The sequence below is a fragment of the Macaca nemestrina genome, chromosome 8, assembly GCF_043159975.1.
Source record: "Macaca nemestrina isolate mMacNem1 chromosome 8, mMacNem.hap1, whole genome shotgun sequence".
NCBI classification, from domain to species: Eukaryota; Metazoa; Chordata; class Mammalia; order Primates; family Cercopithecidae; genus Macaca; species Macaca nemestrina.
The window spans coordinates 137,233,814-137,256,962 of NC_092132.1; the positions used below are offsets into that span (position 1 = coordinate 137,233,814).

The following is a 23,149-nucleotide window of genomic DNA, read 5'->3' on the forward strand; positions in this document are numbered from 1 at the left end:
CACCACCACCATTGGTCCGTGGAGTTTCTGCTGGCCACCACCAGTGTTCACTTAAAGCCCAGGGGCTCTTCAGTCAGCTTGTGGTGAATGCTGCCAGGCTTGGAACCCACCCTTCAGGGCAGTGTGCCCCCCCGGCCCAGGGCAGGTCCAGAAAGGATGTCAAGAGCCTTGGCCTGGAATCAGGGAACCCAAGGGCCCACGTAGTGCTGTATCCCGCTATGGCTGAGCTGGTACCTAAGGTGCAAGACAAAGTCCCCTTTACTTTTCCCTCTGTTTTTTTCAAGCACAAGGAGTCTCTCCCCATAGCCCCCACAGCTGCAAATATATGCTGGGCTCACCTGAAGCCAGCACACCTCAGTCTCACCCAAGGCCCACTGCGTACTACCTGGGTATCACTGCTCATTATTCAGGGCCCAAGAGCTCTTTTGTCAGCAGATGATGAATCCTGCTAGGACTGAGTTCTGCTCTTCCATTGAGCAGGTTTCCTTCTGTCCCAAGGTGTGTCTAGAAATGTCATCTGGGAGCTAAGGCCTGGAATGGGGGCCTCACAACTAACTCTGCGTCGTGCCTGATCCTTTTGTAGCTGAGTTGTTATCCAAGATGCAAAACCATCCTTTTTACTCTTTGCTCTCTTCTCCTCAAGCGGAAGGAAGGAGTCACTTCCATGAGGCACTGCCTGGGGTTGTGAGAGGGGTGGCACAAGCATTCCCTTAGCCACCCCAGCTTGTGTCTCCCTAGGCTACATGCTACCCCAATCCACTGACTCTAAAACCAGCCCAGCACTAGGACTTGCCTAGGAGTTGCGGTCCTTGTGTCCTGGATTGCCTTTCAAATTTACTGAGGACCTGGGAGCACTTTAGCCTGCAGTAGTGAGGCTTGCCAGAATTCAAGTTCTAACCACTGGGACAGGCGATTTCCCTGTAACTAAGGCTGGTCCACATGCTCACTGAGCCCAACACAGCTTTGCTCTGCTATGATAGGGTGGCACTGAATTGAATGCCGAGTCCCCAAGTAGCTGTGCTCTCCTCCCTGCAAGTGCACAGATTCTTTTTCCACATAGGAGAAACGATCTGTGGACTTGGTCACTGCCAGGGGATGGGGGACAGGTTGCCTTGGCAATTCAAGACTGTCTTTCTTGCCCTTGTCAGTGCCTCTTTCAGCAATACGAAGTTAAAACCAGGTACTTTAATAGCTCACCTGATTTTTGGTTCATATGACAGTGCTTTTGTGTGTGTGTGTGTAGTTGTTAAAACTTGGTGTTCCTGCAAGCAGGATGATCTGTGGAGGCTTCTATTTGGCCATCTCTCCTTCCATCCCCATAGTTTCTCTGGAATTTTTTTTTTATGGTATGATCAGCCATATCTCCTGATGGATATTATTATATTATTTAACATTGAATATTTTATTCTATATCATGTACATAAATATACTTATTTCCAGTAGTTTAATCGTTGGTCTTTGTCATCTTCCCCTATCATCTATTAAGATTGAAGTCATAGAGTCTAAATACGTTTCCCAGTATGAGAAGAGTGTTGTATTTAAGAGTATACTGGATGGCTCCTTTGTAATATGAAGATTCTGCTTTGCTTTTTCTGGTTTCTATGTTTAGGTGTTTGCATCTGTTTAAAAAAGCAAACAAATATATATTTGTATACTTACGTACAGCACCACAACCAACCCAATTTAAACAATGGGCAAAGGACTTGAATAGACATTTCTCCAAAGAAAATATACAAATGGCCAATAAGTACATCAACAGATGAATAAACAGAATGTGATATGTACGTGCAATGGAATATTATTCAGCCATGAAAAGGAATGAAATTGTGATACATGCTACAATATGGGTGAACCTTGAAGACATGATGCTAAGTGAAATAAGCCAGACAAAAAAAGGACAGATAATATATGATTCTACTTATATGAGGTATATAGAATTCTTAGAAATAAAAAGTAAAATAAAAGTTATGAGGAAGTGAGAGTAGGAGAAAATAAGCGTTTTTGCTTAATAGTTACAGAGTTTTTGTTTCAGGGATTGAGAAAGTTTTGGAAATTGATAGTGGTGATGGTTACACAACAGTGAATGTACTTAATGCCACCGAATTATGAAGGGGTGGCCTGCCCCTCCACACCTGTGGGCGTTTCTCATTAGGTGGAACGAGAGACTTGAGAAAAGAAATGAGACACAGAGACAAAGTATAAAGAAAAAGTGGGCCCAGGCGACCGGCGCTCAGCATACAGAGGACCCACGCCGGCACCGCTCTCTGAGTTCCCCTAGTATTTATTGATAATTATCTTTACCATCTTAAAGAAAAGGAAGTGGCAGGATAATAGGATCATTATAGGGAGAAAGTCAGCAGTAAGACATATGAATAAAGATCTCTGTGACATAAGTTTAAGGAAAAGTGCTGTGCCTTGATATGCATATGTAAACATCTCCATAAACCTTTTTAGTGCATAAAGAGCAACATTGCGCTAGCAAGTCCCCACTTTTAACAGCAAGCTGCCTTCAGGCACTTGTTTAACAAAGCACACCCTGCATAGCCCAAAATCCTTTAAACTTTGAGTCACCACAGCACATGTCTCTTGCAAGGACAAGGTTGGGGGTAGGGTCACAGATTAACAGCATCTCAAATACAGAACAAAATGGAGTCTCTTATGTCTACTTCTTTCTATGTAGACACAGTAATAGTCTGATCTTTCTTTCTTTTCCCCACAGAATTATACACTCAAAATGGTGTATAGGATATCTTTTATGTGTATTTTGTGACATTAAAAAAATACATTTCCTGGCCGGGCGCGGTGGCTCAAGCCTGTAATCCCAGCACTTTGGGAGGCCGAGACGGGCGGATCACGAGGTCAGGAGATCGAGACCATCCTGGCTAACACCGTGAAACCCCGTCTCTACTAAAAATACAAAAAAAAAACTAGCCGGGCGAGGTGGCAGGCGCCTGTAGTCCCAGCTACTCCGGAGGCTGAGGCAGGAGAATGGCGTAAACCCGGGAGGCGGAGCTTGCAGTGAGCTGAGATCCGGCCACTGCACTCCAGCCCGGGCTACAGAGCAAGACTCCGTCTCAAAAAAAAAAACCAAAAAAAAAAACCAAAAACATTTCCTGGCACATAACCAGTGCTCAGTAAATACTTATTAACTGAATAAATTTGTCAAATGAACTAATACTTAATTTGGCAAATGTATATCAACTATTAGCCTGATAGTGGGTGGCATTGTGGGTCTGAAGTCAGATACTCAGTTAAAATTCTTACTCTGCCACATATGTATATTTTTGATTTTGACATAATTAAAACACTAACATTTACATATTATAAAATTCATTTAAAAGTATATAGTTAAGTAGTTTTTGATATATTCACAACATTATGTAACCGTCACTACTATCTATGTAATTTCTGAACATTTTCATCACCCCAAAAAAGAAATCTGGTGTTTACTAGCAGTCATCCCTCCTTTCTCTCTCCCTACACCGTGGACAATCTCTAGAGATTTGCTTATCCAGGACATTTTATATAAATGGAATCATACAATTTATGGTCCGTTGTGACTGGTTTCTTTCAGTTAAGCATAACTTAAGGTTTTCAGGGTTCATCCATGTTGTAGCATGTATCAGTAGTTCATTACTTTTTATTGCTGAATAATATTCCATTGCATGGATATACCCCACATTTGTTTATGCATTCATCAGTTGATGGATATTCGAGTTGTTTCTACTTTTTATTAGGAATAGTGCTGCTATGAACATTTATGTATAAGTTTTTTTGTGTGTGAAAATATGTTTTCAGTTCTCTTGGGTATATACTCAGGAAATTGTTACATCATATATGAATGTATGCTTAACCTTTTGAGAGGCTAACAGTTTTTCCAAAGAGACTGCACCATTTTATATTCCCAACAGTGTTGTGTGAAGGTTCCAGTATCTCCATATCCTCAACAACACTTGTTATTATCTCTTCTGATTATAGCTATCCTAATGGGTGTGAAGCGGTATCTCATGGTAGTTTGAGTTGTATGTCCCTGGTGGCTAATTATGTTGAGCATCTTTTTATGTGCTTATTAGCTATTCATATGTCTTCTTTGGAGAAATGTCTATTAAGATCCTTTGTTCATTTTTATTTCATTATCTTCAACTTTTGTGTTAAGTTCCGGGTTACATGTGTAAAATGTGCAGGTTTGTTACATTAATAAACGTGTCAGAGTGGTTTGTTGTAAAGATCATCTCATCATCTAGGTATGAAGTCCAGCATCCATTAGCTTTTATTCCTGATATTCTCCCTCCCCTTACCACCCCTCTGACAGGCCCCAGTGTGTGTTGTTCCCAATGATGTGTCCACGTGTTCTCATTGTTCAGCTTCCGCTTATAAGTGAAGACGTGGAATGTTTGGTTTTCTGTTCCTGCATTAGTTTGCTGAGGATGACAGCTTCTAGCTCCTGTTCGTTTTGTAAATTGGGTTATCTATCTTTTTAATGTTGAGTTGTAAATGTTCTTTATACATTTTGGGTACTAAATAATTAGATATATGGCTTACAAATGTTTTCTTTCATTCTGTAGGGTGTCTTTCTCATTGTTATCTTTGAAATACAGGTTTTTAATCCTAATGAACTACAATTTATCTATTTTTCTTTGGTTGCTCATACTTTAGGTGTCATGTCTAAGAAATTACCTAATCCAAGGTCACAAAGATTTACACTGTTTAGGTCTTTGATCTGTGTTGAGTTAATTTTTGTATATGGTGTGAGATAGAGGTCCAGATGCATTCTTTTGCATGTGGAATTCCAGTTGTCGCAGCAGCATTTTTTGAAAATAATTTTCCTATTCCATTTAATTGTCTTCGTACCTTTGTTGAAAATTGATTCTCTGTAGATGCATGGATTTATTTCTGGACTCTCAGTTCTATTCCTTTAATATCTATGTCTATCCTTAGGCAATACCACATAATCTTGATTATTATAGCTAGGTATATGATCTTGAAAGCTTTGGTTTTCTCATGTATAGCTTGTTAGAGACTAAACAGAATACATTTAAAGCACTAAATAAAATGGCACATAGTACATTTTAGCTGTTTTTAAGTTATTTTTATAATCATCATCATTGCAAAAGGATGTGGCCACAAGTTTGTATGCTGAAAGAACTTCCATGAAATTTGAGAATAAAAAGAATTTTCTAAATCCAAACATTTCATTTGACCTACTCATTCACTGCCCGCTGCACAATGAGTTTGAATATTTTTTCCTCTGGAGGTTCTCTGTAAAGAATGCCTCCCTGTAACCCAACTCTAGTTCACACCCAGACTTTGGAGCACATTGTTCTGTAATAAAAACATTGATCTCATCAAACACATGGATTTTAGGAAAGGTGTCAGGTTTCACTCAGGAAGCCTCTGCAGTGGCCTATGAGACAAAGCCTCAGTGACATCGCCCTAGATTCCTGAAGGAGGGTTTTTTTGGAATGGAAGTATGGAGAAGAAACTGGGAAACACACTTTGACTTTTTAGTGGAGGAAAGTAAGAGGGTAACATTTGTGCTGCCATGAAAGCTTTAAAAAGGGATGCAATTAAGGCACTATTCACCTTGAAACATTTATAGGCTTGCAAGGAATGATAAAGACATGAAACCGTAACCTCCTATGTAAGTCTACTTGAGCCATTATTTATTTATTAGTAAATTTCGACATTTCCCTGTTGAACTCACGTTATTAACTGATTAGGTTTGGTTATCACTTCTGTCTTACGTCTGGAGGCAAAACAGCATTTGGAGTGCTTGTTTTCACAGATGTACATATATTTTCTCATCCTTATTTAAAGCTTATTTTTATTGCTCTTTTTTTCCATTCTGAACAGGACAAGCTGTGAAGTATGCTTGAAATTAAACCTCTTGACCAGACACCCAAGATTCCGTGACTTTGTCCGTGTGATGGTTCAGTTTTATATTCTCATACTGCACTCAGAGGGAGTCCAAGAAGCTCATTTTGTACCATATTTCTTAGGCCAGGAAAAGTCTAAACTATTTTTCGTAATGCCCTTTCCCCTGGTGGACAGCTAGTTGAAGCCTCTGGGAGTAAAAGTACTTCCCAGGACATAAACCCAACCCTTCCTCCCACAACCATTTAAAATGGTTTAAAAATAACCCCCACTTAATGTTTTGTGGCAGGCTATGACAACTTTATAAAAATTGTATGTTTACTTTTCTCCACTTTTTCATTTATTAAAACACTGCTTATCATAGATTCCCGGAGAAATAAATTTATTGCCAAGCTGTGAAAGTAAATTTTATTCCTCACGTAACAAAGCACACATTATTTAGAACATTCAAGGTACAGTTGAACTGTGCAAGTTGCAGTGAACCATTCACCCAGTTTGAGTAGTGGTAGTTTAAGGAAGGGATTCTGCCTTTTAAGCTAAACAGATAAATTTAAAGAAACTATTGATGTGTATATTCATTCACTTGTACATTCAGCAAGTATTCCTTGAGTGGTTTCTATATGCCAGATACTGTTTTAGGCCCTGGAGATCCAATGGTGAATAAGACAGACAGGGGCCCTAGTTTCATGGAACTTACAGTGTAGTAAAGAATTAAACAAAAATAATATTGCAGTTCTTTAAAACAATATACATGTCATAACTGTAAGCCAAGATTTTGGAAAGTCTCCCATTTTTAGAAGATTTTCCCCAGATCCTGCCATCCTCCCCCTATAAACCTTCCAGTTGCTCCCACCCTACTTGGAGTGAAAGTCAAAGTCGTAACATTGTCCCAGAAGGCCCTACAAAGTTTATCCATTTAGTAGGCACCTCATTTCCTACTCCTTTCCCCTCACAGATGCTGATCCAGAAGTCCACACCTCCTTGTAGACCCTTGACCATATCCACCTGTTCCTGCCCAGGGTCTTGTCATTTGTTGTTCCCTCTGCCTGGGATGCTCTCCCCAGATATCCCCATTGCTGGCTCTCTCGCTCACTCTGGTCCCTACTGAAGTATCTAATTATGTTATTAGAGAAGACTTCCCTGGGCACCTGATATGGCTCCATGTCCCCACCCAAATCCCATCTTGGATGTAATCTGCATTGTAATCCTCACATGTTGGGGGAGGGACCTCATGGGAGGTGATTGGATCATAGGGATGGTTTCCCCTTACTTTTCTCCTAAGTGATAGTGAGTTCTCGTAAGAGAAGACTTCCCTGGGCACCTGATATGGTCTGGCTCCATGTCCCCACCCAAATCCCATCTTGGATTGTAATCTGAATTGTAATCCTCACATGTTGGGGGAGTGACCTCATGGGAGGTGATTGGATCATAGGATGGTTTCCCCTTTTCTCCTAAGTGATAGTGAGTTCTCATAAGAGAAGACTTCCTTGGGCATCTGATATGGTCTGGCTCCATGTCCCCACCCAAATCCCATCTTGGATTGTAATCTGAATTGTAATCCTCACATGTTGGGGGAGGGACCTCATGGGAGGTGATTGGATCATAGGATGGTTTCCCCTTTTCTCCTAAGTGATAGTGAGTTCTCGTAAGAGAAGACTTCCCTGGGCACCTGATATGGTCTGGCTCCATGTCCCCACTCAAATCCCATCTTGGATTGTAATCTGAATTGTAATCCTCACATGTTGGAGGAGGGACCTCATGGGAGGTGATTGGATCATAGGGGTGGTTTCCCCTTACTTTTCTCGTAAGTGATAGTGAGTTCTTGTAAGAGCTGATGATTTTATAAGGGGCTCTTCCCTTTCCTTCTGTACTTCTCTCTGTTGCTGCCTTGTGAAGAAGGATGTGTTTGCTTCCTCACCTGCCATGATTGTAAGTTTCCTGAGGCCTCCCCAGCCATGCAGAACTGTGAGGCAATTAAACCTCTTTCCTTTATAAATTACCCAATCTTGGGTACTATCTTATAGTAGTGTGAGAAGGGACTAATACAGCATCCTGCTGACCCTCCTCACCCAACTGCTTATCCTGCTTTAATTTCCTCTCTAGGAATCTTCTGGCACACATCCGTGGTGATGTGGTTCCACCGTATCTTATGCCAAGTTGTAATCCCCAATGTTAGAGGTGAGGCCTGGTGGGAGATGGTTGCATTATGGGGGTGGATTTCATATGAATGGTTTAGCACCATCGCCTTGGTGCTGCTCTTGTGATAGTGAGTTCTTTTGAGATCTGGTTGTTTAAAAGAGCGTGGCACCTCCTCCCTCCCTCTTTCTTGTCCCTGCTCCCACCATGTGAGAAGCCTTACTCCCCCTTTGCCTTCCACCATGGTTGGAAGCTTCCTGAGGCCTTCCCAGAAGCAAAAGCCACTCTGCTTCCTGTACAGCCTGCAGAACCATGAGCTGATTCAACCTCTTCTCTTTATAAATTACCCAGCCTTAGGTATTTCTTTATAGCAATGTAAGAACAGACTAATACATGAGGGATTTCTTTTCTTTTCTTTTTTTCTTTTTTTACATATTTATTCCCTGTTTCCCTGCTTTCCCACCTTCAAGTAGAATACAAACTCCATGTGAGCAGTGACTTTATCTTCCCAATTCATGTGTCCCTAGCACTCAGAACACTCTATGTCTGGTACAGAGTAAAGGTGCACAATAAATATTTGTTGTATGAATGAATAAAGGAAACGGTTTAATGTGACTTGGTGTCGACGCTTCAGTATCTTTCAATATCTTTCAACAGCCATGTTTTTTCTTCTCCTCCAGTATTCTCCATTTTAGTTATATGGCCCTACTTTTCACATTTGCAGATGAAGTTTTGTTTTATTTTTTTTCTTGTCTCTGCTCTGTTTCCTGTATGTGCAACATCTTTCACAGCTGAATCTTAACTTCCTGTCTGAAAAGTCAAATTCAATAATAAAGCATTCTGGGTTAATCATACTTGATTCTACCTACAAGCCATCACATAATTTATTTTTACCATAGTACTGTTAATTTTCATTCATTGGACAAATACTTAGCATCTGTGCTTGGTGTCACGCTACAAAGATGGACAAAAACCTTAGTGCCAATCTTTAAGGATCCTGCCATCAAGGGTTACTGTGATGTTCTGAAATGTGATCATTGTTGTTTCAGGAAACCAGTAAGCCAAGGACCGTGTGTCCCTTTCCTTTCTTCCCACAGTTCTAGTATGAGTGTTTGCCTAGCATTGTTCATTGTGCTGCAGGGAATATTAGGAATAAAATAACTTGGGTTCCCATGAGAATATGATTTTGGTAATGATTAGAGTGTACAATAAAGATAGTATGTAATGAAGTAGTGTAGGATAAGTAGAAACCAAGTAGTGATCAGAGATGTCACAGCGATTCAGAGGGCAGTGAATGATCCCAGTGGACTGGGGTAGTTGAGGAAAGGTGTTGCTAAGGAGGTGGATCTTGGGTGTCAGGCTGGAGGGGAGTATGTTGCGCTAGGTAGGTGACAGTGTCCTTTTCTTACTGTTCTTGCTGACCTCAGAGTGCACTGTGACAGGCAGTCGTGCAGCTTTGCTTATTGGGCCTCAGAAGAGGCCTCCACATCATTGGGTCTGCGAGGCATTCTGCTTTATACTCATTTCCCAGAGTGGGAATGAGGGACACTTTAGGGCCGGACTGTAAGAGGAGAAAGAGAAAAATATGATGCCAATTATGCAGTCTGTCCTTGGGGGCTTCGAAGCCGAGGAGGGAGGCATGGGAATGTGTAAATGAGCTGGAACCTGTCCTTGGCCTGGGTGGACGGAGTGTACCCCTTCGTCTTCTGGCACTGGCACTTGCCAGGGGTTGGTGGGAGGGAGAGCATGAGACTTGGGTCTCTCTGTGCCTGGGCTGTCTCCTCCCTTTGGACCAGTAGTTAGTTAGTTCTATTTGGCACAGCTTGCCCTTGGAAAAATGTTTCCCCATAGTTCCCAAAGAGCTATATAAGTAGATGGTTTCGTCCTTTCTGTTAGTGCCTTTGTCAAAAATAAGTCAAATTCAGAATCATTTTAGAATTTTAGAAATATTGTTAAAGGAAAATCATAATCAAATAAGCCTTTGACTTCCTGTATTGCTTCAAAGCAAGGTCTTATTCTCCCAATACTAGTATATGTTTTTAAAATGACTTTATTGTTTTGAACCCAACTATCTTTGGTAGGTCATTCCATACATTTACTCTTTGAGATACAAAGCATCGTGTATTCACCGAGTTACAAAGAACCAGCATCTGTTCTGAATTTATTTTTCTTTTAACCTCTTTTTTCTTCTTTTTCTCTTCTTTGTGCTTGTTGAAAATGGTATTTTTGGTTGGGGTTATTTTAAGGTGGTGTTGAAATAAATCCTGGGACTTTGCTCTTGTTCAACAGTGCATGTTCTTTTAAGCCTACATATCCAGGGTCATCCTATCAAAATAAATTATATGGGCCCTTTGCAAAATTCTCAAGTGCCTGAATTTTTATTTATGAGCGTTGGCTGCTAGCATAACATTTGTAATTTCCCCTGAGCAAAAATCGGCGCTTTTTGCTTTGTTCTGCCTTTTCTAAGAATTTCTTTCACTCTTACTTCTTATGTAGCTATGGCTGTGTTACTGTTTTAGCTTAATTATTCCCCTAGTAGAATGTTTAAAATTTCCTTAAACGTCAGTCAAATCTACTGTTTTAACAATTGTATAGGTAGATGGAACTCAACAACCTGCCCATTTATAACCACTCAGGGTTATCCAAAATCATCAAGATACTTTCTTTACTTTTACCTAAACTAGATACAATAATCCTTATCTGTATAGGAAGTTCGGATGATTTATTTTTCTCCTTTTAAATGCAAATTTCTCAAAGCCCATATTTTTCTCTGATGAGTATAATTTTACATATAGAATTAGAGATTTTAAGTGGCTCAAAAATCGATAGAAATGTGTGTATCAAGTACCCCATTTCCCATGTGGAGGAAGGACTTAAATTTTCCGTCAAATTGGGAAATACATAGATTCTTCACTTTGGACACTGATATACTAACAATCCTTCTGACATGCATAGAATTACAAGATCTTTATTCATCTTTAATGTCTTTTTGTGCAACCAGCATAACAAAACAGTCTAGATTTATTCATTTATGCTTTCCCCCTTTTCAAAGTTGTGTCAAGATTACTGGGATGAACTTTTCTACCAGTAGCTCCACCTGGGTCTGTCTAAACTTCTTGGAATGTGAGTCTATTTGAAACTGGGTCTTAGTCTTCAAATCTATACCTTCGTACTTCACTTAACCTGGCTGAAACTGGCTCTGTCCAGAGTTTGAAGTATGATGATATGGGCTCTCCAGGCTAAATAGATATTGGTAGAGGAAGAAACAGATGCTGGTACATCAGAATACCTGGGATATCTGGGATATCAGAATACCTGGGATATCTTCACATGCACAGATGCTGGTACATCAGAATACCTTGGAAGAATGATCAGTGATGTCTATCATATGAGACTGGTGACTGCTTTGGGAATGAAAGGAGGAACCTGTTTAGCAGGTAAGGTGGGGCCAGGTTGTGGAAGGCCCCGTCAGCAGCAGGGGGAGACCCTGTAGCGCTGAACAGAGAGTGACTGTTTGAGTGCCAACCTGGGGACCAGACTGTGTGGCAGGATGTGCTGGGCTTTGGCTACCCATCATCTACTCTCCCGGGCTCCCTCTGAGGAGCCATGCCTGCTCTATGCTCAGTTTGTATGTTTTTTTGGTGCGTGGCGTACTGCCAATCCAGCTACCCAAATCATGTCGTTTCATGACCACACTGAATGGTTTCAGGATAAATGTATGACCAAGTGAGATGCAATGAGACTTGGCTTGGACTCCAAGGAGGGCAACTGGTGCTTTTCTTCATGGCCATGAATGTGGCAGGAGATGGGACAGGGGTAGCTGGAGCCATCATGAGCAGAGCCTGCTGAAAGCCAGCACTGAGGGCCCAGCCAAGAATTTGAGGGTGAGGAGCTAAGTGTTTTCAGGCCCCCTGCCCTTCTGAAGCCAGCCCTATCACTGACCTTTATAGACATATGATCCAATAAAAACCCTTTTGGCTCAAGCCATATGAGGTTGAGATTTCTGTCTCTTGCTCCTAGAAGAGTGCTAGGAGATAGAGGTGGAATCAGGTCATCTGTGGGCAGTATTACCAGTTAGGAAGTTTTTGTTTTATTTTTGAGACAAGGTCTCACTCTGCTGCCCAGGCTGCAATACAGTGGCACTGCACCCTTGACCTCCCCGGCTCAAATGATCTGCCCACCTTAGCTCTCTGAGTAGCTGGCACTACAGGCCTGTGCCACCATGCTTGGCTAAGTTTTAAAAATTTTTGGTAGAGACAGGGTCTCACTGCATGGTCTGAGCTGGTCTCTGACTCCTGGGCTCAAGCAGTCCTCCTGTCTCAGGCTCCCAAAATACAGGTGTGAGCTACTGCTCCTGGCCAGGAGAGTCTGATAAATAGTCTGGGTTCCTGGCACAGAGCAGGCATTCCACAATTTAGCAGATTTAAATTATTTAATTAATTAAATTAGTTTTAATTAATTAAATTAAAAGGGCCTAAACTGGTGGGCAGCAGCTCTCTAATTTTCACAAGGTTCTTTCACAAGTAGCTTGCCTTGTATTGTATTTGACTATTAGGCCATTCTCACATTGGTATAAAGAAATATCTGAGACTGGGTAATTTACAAAGAAAAGAGGTTTAATTGACTCATGGTTCCACAGTTTGTACAGGAAACATGGTGGCATCTGCTGCTGGGAGGCCACAGGAAACACAATCATGGCGAAAGGCTAAGAGGGAGCAGATACTTCTTACATGGTAGGAGCAGGAGCAAGACAGAGACAGGGTAGGTGCCGTATACTTTTAAACAACCAGATCTCATGAGAATGAACTCACTGTCGTGAGGACAGTACTCTATGAGTGTTTTCTCATGCTCCTAATTAAGACATACCCGAGACTGGGTAATTTATAAAGGGAAGAGGCTTAATGGACTCACAGTTCTACATGGCTGAGAAAGCCTCACAATCATGACAGAAGACGAAGGAAGAGCAAAAGAGACTGCTTACATGGTGGTGGGCAAGAGAGAAGGCTTCTGCAGGGAAACTCCCTTTATAAAACCGTCAGATCGCATGAGGCATATTCACTCTCACGAGAACAGCACAGAAATGACCCACCCCCATGATACAGTTACCTCCCACCAGGTCCCTCCCACGACATGTGGGAAGTGGGAGAGCTACAATTCAAGATGAGATTTGGGTGGGGACACAGCCAGACCATATCAAGTACCAAGAGGGATGGTGCTGAGCCATTCAGGAGAAACCACCCCATGATCGAGTCACCTCCCACCAGGCCCTACCTCCAACATTGGGGATTACAATTTGACATGAAATTTGGATGGGGACACACATCCAAACTATATCGACTATATTAACTGTGTTTTTGAAAGAACTTAATTTCGCAGCAGAATGCATTTTTTAAAGAGTTAATTGTTTTAGGCAGCTGGAGAATAGAATATTCCTGTGTGTGCATCCCACCAGCATTTTTCTTCATTTTACTAGAGGTATCTAAGGATTTCATGAAAGGTAGAGTCTCTGTTTCTTCTGGTTATGTGTCATGTATTTTCTTGGATTATGCTCAATTCTTCTCTAATCTCTGACCTCTGAATAAAATAGTTCTGGGAAAAGACTTTCAATGGTTTTATAGTTGTAGACAGATTAAATACTCCTTTTGGAAAAACAGTTGATGTTCTTTATTTCTCTACCAAAAGGCTGAATTTAAAAACTCCTGAAGCTTCATGGTTACCACCTCTTGTTTCAGTAACTTTATGTAAATAGGAAAAAAGTGCTTTATTTTTAAATTGGAAAAACAGAATGCTTTTTTTCTGTAATTATAAGAGATTGTGGCAATTCTACATTGTTTGGAGAATTTGCTATAGCTTCAGTTTTTCTTCTTGTATGTCAGAGTACTTTGCCAGCTGTAATTGGGTAGTTTATGTTTTTTGCATACTCTGTTGTTTCTATGAGTTTAACACAGGAGAAATGAAGTCGTGGACATGAGGTGGGAGCAAGAAGTAAAACTCTGAAGTCTGTGTTATGGATATGTTTGCTAATAATTATTTTATTTATTTATTAATTTTTAGAGATAGAGTCTTACTCTGTCATCCAGGCTGGAAGGCATGGCATGATCATGTCTGACTATAACCTCAAACTCCTGGGCTCAAACCATCTGCCCACTTCAGCCTCCTAAGTAGCTGGGACTACAGGTGCCTGCCACTATGCCTAGATATTTTTTTATTTTTTGTTTTTTGTGGAGATGGGACTCTCATCTTGTTTCCCAGGCCGGTCTCGAACTGCTGGCCTCAAGTGATCTTCCTGCCTCAGCCTCCTAAAGTTCTGGGATTATGGCTATGAGCCACTGTGCCCAGCCAATAACAATTATTTTTTATTAACTACTGAGATGTATGCTTTTTTCCCCTCTCTCACACGTGCCGTTCCTTATAGATGGGATCATTTGTCCAGGAACTCTGAACTCAGACTTGAAACATCTTTTTTTAGCAACCATTATACAGACAGTGACACCTGTCATAAATAAAAGCGGCTGGAGAATTTCTATATGGTAGATGTTTCTATAATTACTGCATGGCTGGTTAGCAGTGGGACTTGGTTCCTGAATGGTTCCTCCAAAGCTGCAGGAGGCCATTGCACCTTTTGATGTGAAACATGCTGGTGCACACCTCAAATCTCCGCCCAAAGAATCCCTGGACCACTGGGAGAACCAGGCCTTTCAGGTTGAGCATGGGGGTTTGCCCCTGCAGACAAGAGATATGAGCAAGCAGGGAGGTCAAATGGCCAACCACGCTGCTCTGTACCAGATGATCAAATCTTTTGGCTGTAGCCAGAGCATTTAACTTGTTAAACATACTACTCTCTAACTGAAATCTCAGGGACGACGGAGGAGAGACTTTTGAACCAGGATATTTTTCCTTCATTTGCAGTATTAGACCCAGACTGAAGAGGTCAGGTATGGGAGAGATCCAGGGAAGTGGACACTTCTGGTTTGAAATCTGGCTGTGCCACTTTCTAGCTGCGAGGCTTGGGCAGTTGATTGACTTTTCATGCACTTCAATTTTAGCACCTGTGAAATGGAGTAACCATGTCTTTGTCTCAGTTAAGGTTAGAAATAGCATATGGATAATATGTAGCACAGTATCTGATGCTCAGTAGTTGTGTGGTCAGTGGTAAAAGTATTTTCGTTGTTGTTATTACCCTTCTTCCTCTTGCTCCCTCTGCTCGAGGGAAAGGTTAAAAGGAACGCACCCCAGTTCTGCTGCCTCCTTTGCCATAAGCTTTTCTGAAAAACTCATCCTGGATTGCCTGGATTTGGCATCAGCACTTAGTTAAGTAGGGACTGAGGGGGTAGGCACTGTTTAAAGGTAAAACAGCCTCCATGCCCAGAACCATCCTCCCAACCTTGGTATCTAAGGGCGACTCCCTTCCCTGGGAGTTTCCACATCCTCTGGGCAGTGGATGTGTCTTATCTGAGCTGCCAATAGGCCCTGGATCCCGGTCCCCATATCTCGGAACAACACCAGCCGCTTGCACATCGTTCTGTCCTAACAGTTTGGTGCCCTGTGAGTGCTTCTTACAGTCAATGCGCTGCGCCCTCGTTACATTCTCCTAATCACTGTGCTAATTATTGCACAATGTACTAGAACTACTGTGTATTTTACCTGCTGTGTATTTTAAAGTGCAATATTAATGTACATTTTTGTGCTTTACACCTGCACATTTTGTGGCTCATATAACATGTTCTGCTCACAATGGAAGAACATTGAGAACAAAAGGACTTTGCCTGCATTTTTAGCTTCTCATTACTGTAGTGGTCTCAAATTTTGTTTCCACACAAGCTCTCCTTATCACTCAGGCACTTTCTGACCAAGGATTGGGTATTTCATGTGAGACACTAAGATTGTTCCACATGCCATGTAGCCTGAATATCAACATTAAAGACTGCAAAAAGAAAAGAAGATGGGTGGATGGATGTGCTAAATATATAGATTTTAAAATAAAGTCAAATGAAAGTCTTTATTTTTAAGAGTACAGCAAGACACTTCATCAATTCAGTTTTAAATCCAAATGATACTTAATTATGAGAGATAGAAATAACACAGGAAATCTTCCCAAGTGCTCTGGGGTTTCTAGCCAGTGATTTCCTAACTCTCCAACAAAAGCAAAAAAGAAGAAGAGCTGGAGATGGGGAAGGAATCTGGAGAATGAAAAAGAGCCACCGTGGCCGGGCAGCTTGTTCCTCCAGGCTGGTGGACTGGGTACCCTTGGCCTTGGGATGCTTATCTCAGTCCTTTGGGACCAGAACACTGGATATCAGTGCAGCCTCTGGACCAGCTTCAGAGGCTGTTATAGCATCATTGCTGCTGTGGCTGATGCTTCCTTTCCTCAGTAAATCACAAAAGTCGTCTTGGCCACCCAGGTTACTGAGTGGCTTAATTTCCAGAAAATTTAATATTGAGTCATTATTGTGTGCATTTTCACTGTTGCCATTTTGTATCCTTGTAGGTAGTCTGTAAAGTACCACTGGGTCACAACTGCAGTCTGCTGGAATGGAGAGAGACATTAAAGACCTTTTAGGTCCCTTATAGAAGTCAAAATGCAAGGATAATGTCTAAACTGCCTACTCCCAGCAGTTCCATTTCAGAACCAGAACCAGAGCCCAGGCCTTTTGACTCACAAATACTTTTCTTTTCATGTTGGTAGAGTTAGAAAATGTCATGATACCAAATTTAGCACAACAAACTATTTATCTAGCTGCTTTTCTTAGATTAGAACATAAACTTGTCTTTGGTTTTGGCTGCTGCAGAGATTTTGATTTCTCTATGTTAAACAGTCCCTGGATCTCTTCCCCCAGATGATTGACATTGATCTGGAGCCTAATTTATATGGTTTTGAGGACTTGGTCTTCGGCCTGAGAGAAGCCGGTAGCCAGTGCCACTGCTTTGTGTCCTTTTCAATGACGGGCACCCCGGCCCTGCACTTTGGATTCCTCGTCCTACAGAGCAACTTTACTTACCCAAATAGTCTGAGATGATTCTGGAACCCTCAATGTTCATCACTTCAATATTTGACCTGCAGGATAGAAAGACCCACATTCTACTAAGATTGAAATTCGAAGGTGGCACAATAGAGGACCACTGAAGAAAGGCTGTGTCTCTCGGTGATTTATGAGGTGTTGCTGATGCCCAGGCAGTGAAGGGAAGGCCAAGAAGGACCTGTGTTGGGTGGCTGGGGTGGCCTCTTCAGACCTGGCCGTGTGCTGGTGGCGCCCAGGGTTTTGACTGAACATTTTCAGCCTTGGCCTAGAAAAGATGATGAAACCTTTGTTTCCTCTCAGTCTAACCCCAACAGAGGAGGGATGGGAATTCAAAAAAGCCGTTAAACTGGGGCACAGTCTTTTCCATTGAATCCATAAGATTCTTGAAGATAGACAAAGACTCTACCTTATTTACCCTTTTGCTTTTTTTTTTTTTTTTTTTTTTTGCAGAACCTGACACAGTGCCACACGTAGGCATCTTTTTGAATGGAATTAGATGTTTAGTGTTCTCTCTCTTTTACTAGTTCTGAGAATCCCCAAAGTCTGCTAGTGCCAATCTTTGGGCTCTTATATCCATTACCAAGCTTTTTGTCTTTGGGTTTATCTAAAAGAATAATATTGTGATAGTGATTTGTGAATATAGTTTTACAGTATAATTTTGTCTTACAACATTCTATTATCAAATACTGATTTCATGTATAAGATTTCTTACAATAATTATTAACTGACTGTGCTAAACATATTAATTTTGAATAACAATTCTAGAATGACCTCAAAGGCATTTACAAGTGCCCACAGCAGCCATGGTGAAGGATGAACATGGCTTTGAAGTTAGACAGACTTTGGTTCTAGTCCGGGTGTCCTGCCCTTTGAATGTGAGGATGTTTTTGCCTATCTGTGGTGGCAGATATCATGAAAATTATGCATGGACCTTTTTTTCTCTTAAGCTCATCAGCTGTTGTTAGTGTATTTTATGTGTATGGTACGGCCCAAGACAATTCATCTTCTTCCATTGTAGCCCAGGGAAGCCAAAAGGTTGGAGACCCATGCTGGCTAGGCCACGCCACCTGTTCCCTGCAAGACCTGGGAGAGTTTATCAAATCTCAAGTTCAACAGAACTATGAAATGGGGATTATGCAAGAACCTGTAATTCAGGAGGTTACTATGGGGATTAACTTCAGCTCAGGTATATAAAGTAATTGTACAGCGTATGGATATCAAATATCGAAAAATATTTGTTATTGTTTTTATTGTTATTTGGTGATTTTTTCATAAACAAACTGACAACTGGGGTTGGCCCGATTCATGAGATATTGGTGGAGTTCTTTGACATAGTTCTTTGAAATGCCTCAGTTCTCTTTTCTTTAGAAGTCCAAAGCTTTCCCCAGAATTTCTGCCAGTTCCCATGGAGGTTTGCATTTTCACAGTCCCCTCTGGCATAATCATTTGCTTCTGAATTAGTTCAGGTTGCAGATCAAGTCACCATCCATTTATGTGTCCTTGGCTTGTGGCACAGCTCTTCCTTAATTACCTACCTCTTCCTTAATTACTCTCCCCTCCTCCAAACCGTCAGTGCATTATGGTATATGGCCAACTGTTCTGAAGATTTTGGCAAAGGAAGGGTGGATACTGCAATGAAACGGTGCCATCAGACAATTTAGATTAGTTTTATTCACTCCATCCTTGGGGATTATTTCCTGTGGTGCTTCACTACCTAATTAAAACAAAACAAAACAAAACCAAAAAAAAACACTTAAAATGAGGTATAGGCTTTTTTCCCAAAAGACGAACCGTGCTCGTGTTGGATTATGGTCCTAGGGGTCATTTTCTTTTCTTCCTGTTACATTTCCGAATCTTTAAACATTAAATAAGTAAGTACATGTTTCCTAATTTTTAAAAAGGCAAGTTCTAAAAGCTGGGGTTGAAAGTTTGTTAGGACTGGAGAGACAACATAAGCAGGATAAATCTTTGCTCAGTGATCCCCATCTCCTTCTAATCCGTTAAAATGTATTTCTCAATCCCGCCTAATGGAGTGATTTTATTTCCTGTGTGTATCACAAGTGCAGATGGCCTGGTTGGTAGCACTCATAGGCATCTTTCCTTAAAATGTCTTGACATGCCAGTTGCTTCTGAAAAGCTAACATGGCTCTTGCTGCTCCGGGGTGGGGTTCGAGTGGTCAGACTATCTGCTTCTGCCCACTCAAACCCCACTTTGGCAAAGAGTGGTGTCTACTTTCTCAGTGCCTGGGAGTTGGCACCTCAAGCTGCTCTTTCATGGCTTCTGATCCTCGTGCTTCCAGGACCCCTCCTGCTAAGACCACCAGTGACCCCCATGTTCCTGAATCCAGTGGGCAACTTAAAGTTCTTGCGCTACTCTGTCTCTCAGCAGCATTTGACATGGACACTCCCTCTCTCTTAAAATATTCCCTCTGCTTTCCTCTTGACAACAGAATCTCCTGATTTTCCTGCTACCTGTCCATTTCTTTGTTTCTGTCCTTTGCTGATTCCTTTTCTTTATTTAGACCTTTAAACACTGGGTTTTCCTCAGATCTCTTCTCACTCTGCCTGCTCGCCCTGGGTAACCTTTTTTAGTCCATGGCTTCAATTATTCTCTTTTATGTGCTAAAGACTAAAATTTATCATATTTCAGCAAATCTAAGACATCAGTGATGCTGAGAGGCAGCAAGATTTTATGTACCACAAAAGAAGAAAGAAGCACTGCCAACGAAGTGACACAATAGCTTCTTACACATCAATCATCAGATGTGTCCCATTTTTAGAAATACCAGAATGTAAAAAAGTACATCCAAGAATTAATAATATATTGTAATATCTTTTGCATAGATTTGCATAGCCTTTTTCAGAGTACAGATACCTCCTGTGTCTTAAGCATAGTGCTCCTGGGAGCATGCAAATGAGTTGCAACAGTTTTGTTTTGAGAAGCCGGTGGTTTCCTAAGTCTTAGCTCCCCCTAAGTATAAAACTGGCCTTATTACTTTGTACTGTGTACAGCATATTATATGTATAGATGAGATAGAATTAAGTTAGCCCAATGGTAAGGCTGAATTAATGAGTCAGTGGGTCTTCGAGATGGTGCCCAAACTCTGAATTTATTTCATTTTAGATCATTTTCATCGTCTTAGTATAAACTGTGAGGTAGTCCCTGAACAGTGCTTTCTGACTTCATAACGTGTCTAAGACAACTGAATTTTAATTTTTGTAACTCATTTTTAATTGTTAGTGTCTCTGGGAACTCATACCACTGCTGTTCCCCTCCTCATTTCTTTTTTCTTCCTCTATATCTTGAAAATTGCTTTTGACAGCTCTGGGACCTGTAGGAACTATTGCCAAATTTTGGAAAGCATTACTAAATAATTATTTCTGTATAAAGAAGTACTATACTTGTTTCAACTAATAAATACTTTGTATCTTGAAAGCTTCCTGATTAATTGAAGTAATCATAACCATGGTTAATTCACTTGATAAAAGCAGCGTGAATAGGCTAGGGCATGCAGGTTCTCTCTTAAAAGTATAGATGCAACAGAAAAAAAAAACAGATCAAAATAACAACTATGGCAGGGAAAATAAAAGTAATATTAAAATATCAATACATAATGACTATGTATAAATTACATAGTTGTGATTCCAAGTTGGCCATATACCAGGAACACAAGACTCCTTGAAAGATTAAGAAATCTATTACTATTATTGATAATTTAGGACTAGAGTTAAAAAAGCAAATATTTATCCAAGTACATATCAAAAAGGCATAACATTCACTTCTGATTTTTAAAAATCAAAATTCTTAGTAAACTAGGATCAGGTCACTTTCACAATGCAATAATAAATATCAGCATCAAACTCAACGGTAAAAGATGATAAGTGTTCCATTAAAAATGGGTGCACATAAAGAGATGCTCAGTATTGTTAGCTATCAGGGAAATGAAAATCAAAACCACTATGAGATCACATGCTAGGATGACTGTCATCAAAAAGAGAGATTGTAATAGTGTTAGCAAGGATGTGGAGAAATTGGAACCCTTGTATATTGGTGGGGAATATTAAATGGCACAGCTGCTTTGGGAAATAGTCCAGAAGCTCTTCAAAAGCCTTACTATATGAGTTACCAAATGACCCAGCAATTCCACTCCTAAGTATGGCCAAAATAAATGAAAACATATGTCCACATGAGAACTTACGCTCAAAAGTACATAGCAGCATTATTCATGGTAGTCAAAAGGTAGATGCAACCAAAATGTCTATCAACTGATGAATGGGTAAATGAAATATGATATATCCATATAATAGTATATCATTGGGCAACAAAAACTAAAGCACTAATACATTCTACAAATAGATGAACTTGGATTGAAACATAGATTGAGAACATGATTGCTAAGTGAAAGAAACCAGTATCAAAGTATGACAGGTTGCATGATTCCGTTTGTACGAAATGTTCAGAATAGGCAAATCTAAAGAGACAGAGGGTAAATTGATTTTTTAGGGCTGGAGTGCTAGGGGGAATAACTGGGATGTGACTGGTAATGGGTGCAGGGTTTCTGTTTGCGGTGATGGAAATGTTTTAAAATAGGTGTGTTGTTTGCACAATGATGGTGTGTACAGTGCTGTGAATATGCTGAAAACCATTGACTAGTACATTTAAATGGGGGAATTATATGGTATATGAGTTGTATCTCAACAAAGCTGTTATTAAACAAGTGAAAAACAATGCAAGAGTGACTGTGGTCTCCCAGCTATTTATAGTTACTCTGAAGTTTCTAATTAATGCTATTATACAAGGAAAAAAGATAAATACTGGAAAGGAAGCAACAAATTATTACAGAAAATATTTGTCTACTCAGAACATTCAACAGATTTATACTAGAATTAATAAAAAAAAAAGTTTGCTAAGGAGGCAGTTATAAAAACTCGTTGGGCCTTGGGCTACTATCCTTACTATATAAACAGTTCTTATAAATATGTAAGAAATGCTGATCATTCGGTAGGAAAGTAAACCAGTGATATGAACACCATTTGCAAAAAATACACTGTGATGGATAACCATACAAAAGAACGTGCAGCATATCTGTAACAAAAGAATACTTGTAAAAAAAATAATCATAAGCTCGTAGGTGAGGGGCACTGTTGTTGAATGAATGTCTTTAACATACATAGACTTTCACAAGTCTTCAGGAATTTCACAATGCTCTGGAGTAAATTGCATGACTGCAAATATTTATAATACCTAATTCTTTATTGACCTCAGTAGATCTCTGAAAATTGGGAGGAAGTGAGATGGGACCCTCTAGAGTTACGCCTAGAGGGCTGGCTTGGCTCTAAGGGCTTAAAGGAGACTGAGGCAATGGGAGGTCTTGGGTCCTGTTTGCTCTTCGTGTTCCCAGGAATGTTCACGAGGTCTGCTACTCCCCTGGGTCTCCCCTGGCTCTCCCCTGGAGTAGATGGGAAGTCTGAGACTCCTAAACTAGATCAGGACCACAGCTTCTATTATTTATTTATTTATTTTTGAGACGGAGTTTCCCTCTTGTTGCCCAGGCTGTGATGTAGTGGCGCCATCTTGGCTCACTGCAGCTTCCGCCTTCCGGTTTCAAGCGATTCTCCTGCCGCAGACCCCCGAGTAGCCGGGATTACAGGTGCCCGCCACCACGCCCAGCTAAATTTTGTATTTTTAGTAGAGACAGTGTTTCGCCATGTTGGCCAGGCTGGTCTTGAACTCCTGACCTCGTGATCAAAGTGCTGGGATTACAGGCGTGAGCCACTGTGCCTGGCCTATTTATTTTTTTTGAGATGGAGTCTCGCTCTGTCACCCAGGCTGGAGTTCAGTGGCACAATCTCGGCTCACTGCAACCTCTGCCTCCAGAGTTCAAGTGATTTTCCTGCCTCAGCCTCCCGAGTAGCTGGAATTGCAGGTGCCCGCCACCACCCCAGGCTAATATATGTATTTTTAGTAGAGACATGGGGTTTCACCATGTTGGCCAGGCTGGTCTTGAGCTCCTCACCTCTAGTGATCCACTTGCCTCGGCCTCCCAAAGTGCTAGGATTATAGGCATGAGCCACCGCACCAGCCCACAGCTTCTATTTAAACTGAAGAATGGAGCGAA

General features: G+C 41.0%; 1 protein-coding gene across 1 annotated transcript in view; it reads left to right on the top strand.

The window, feature by feature from the left end:
• LOC105463740 (myotubularin related protein 7) overlaps positions 1-23,149 on the top strand; it is a 115,454-nt gene that overhangs the window by 16,239 nt on the left and 76,066 nt on the right. The window lies entirely within an intron of this gene.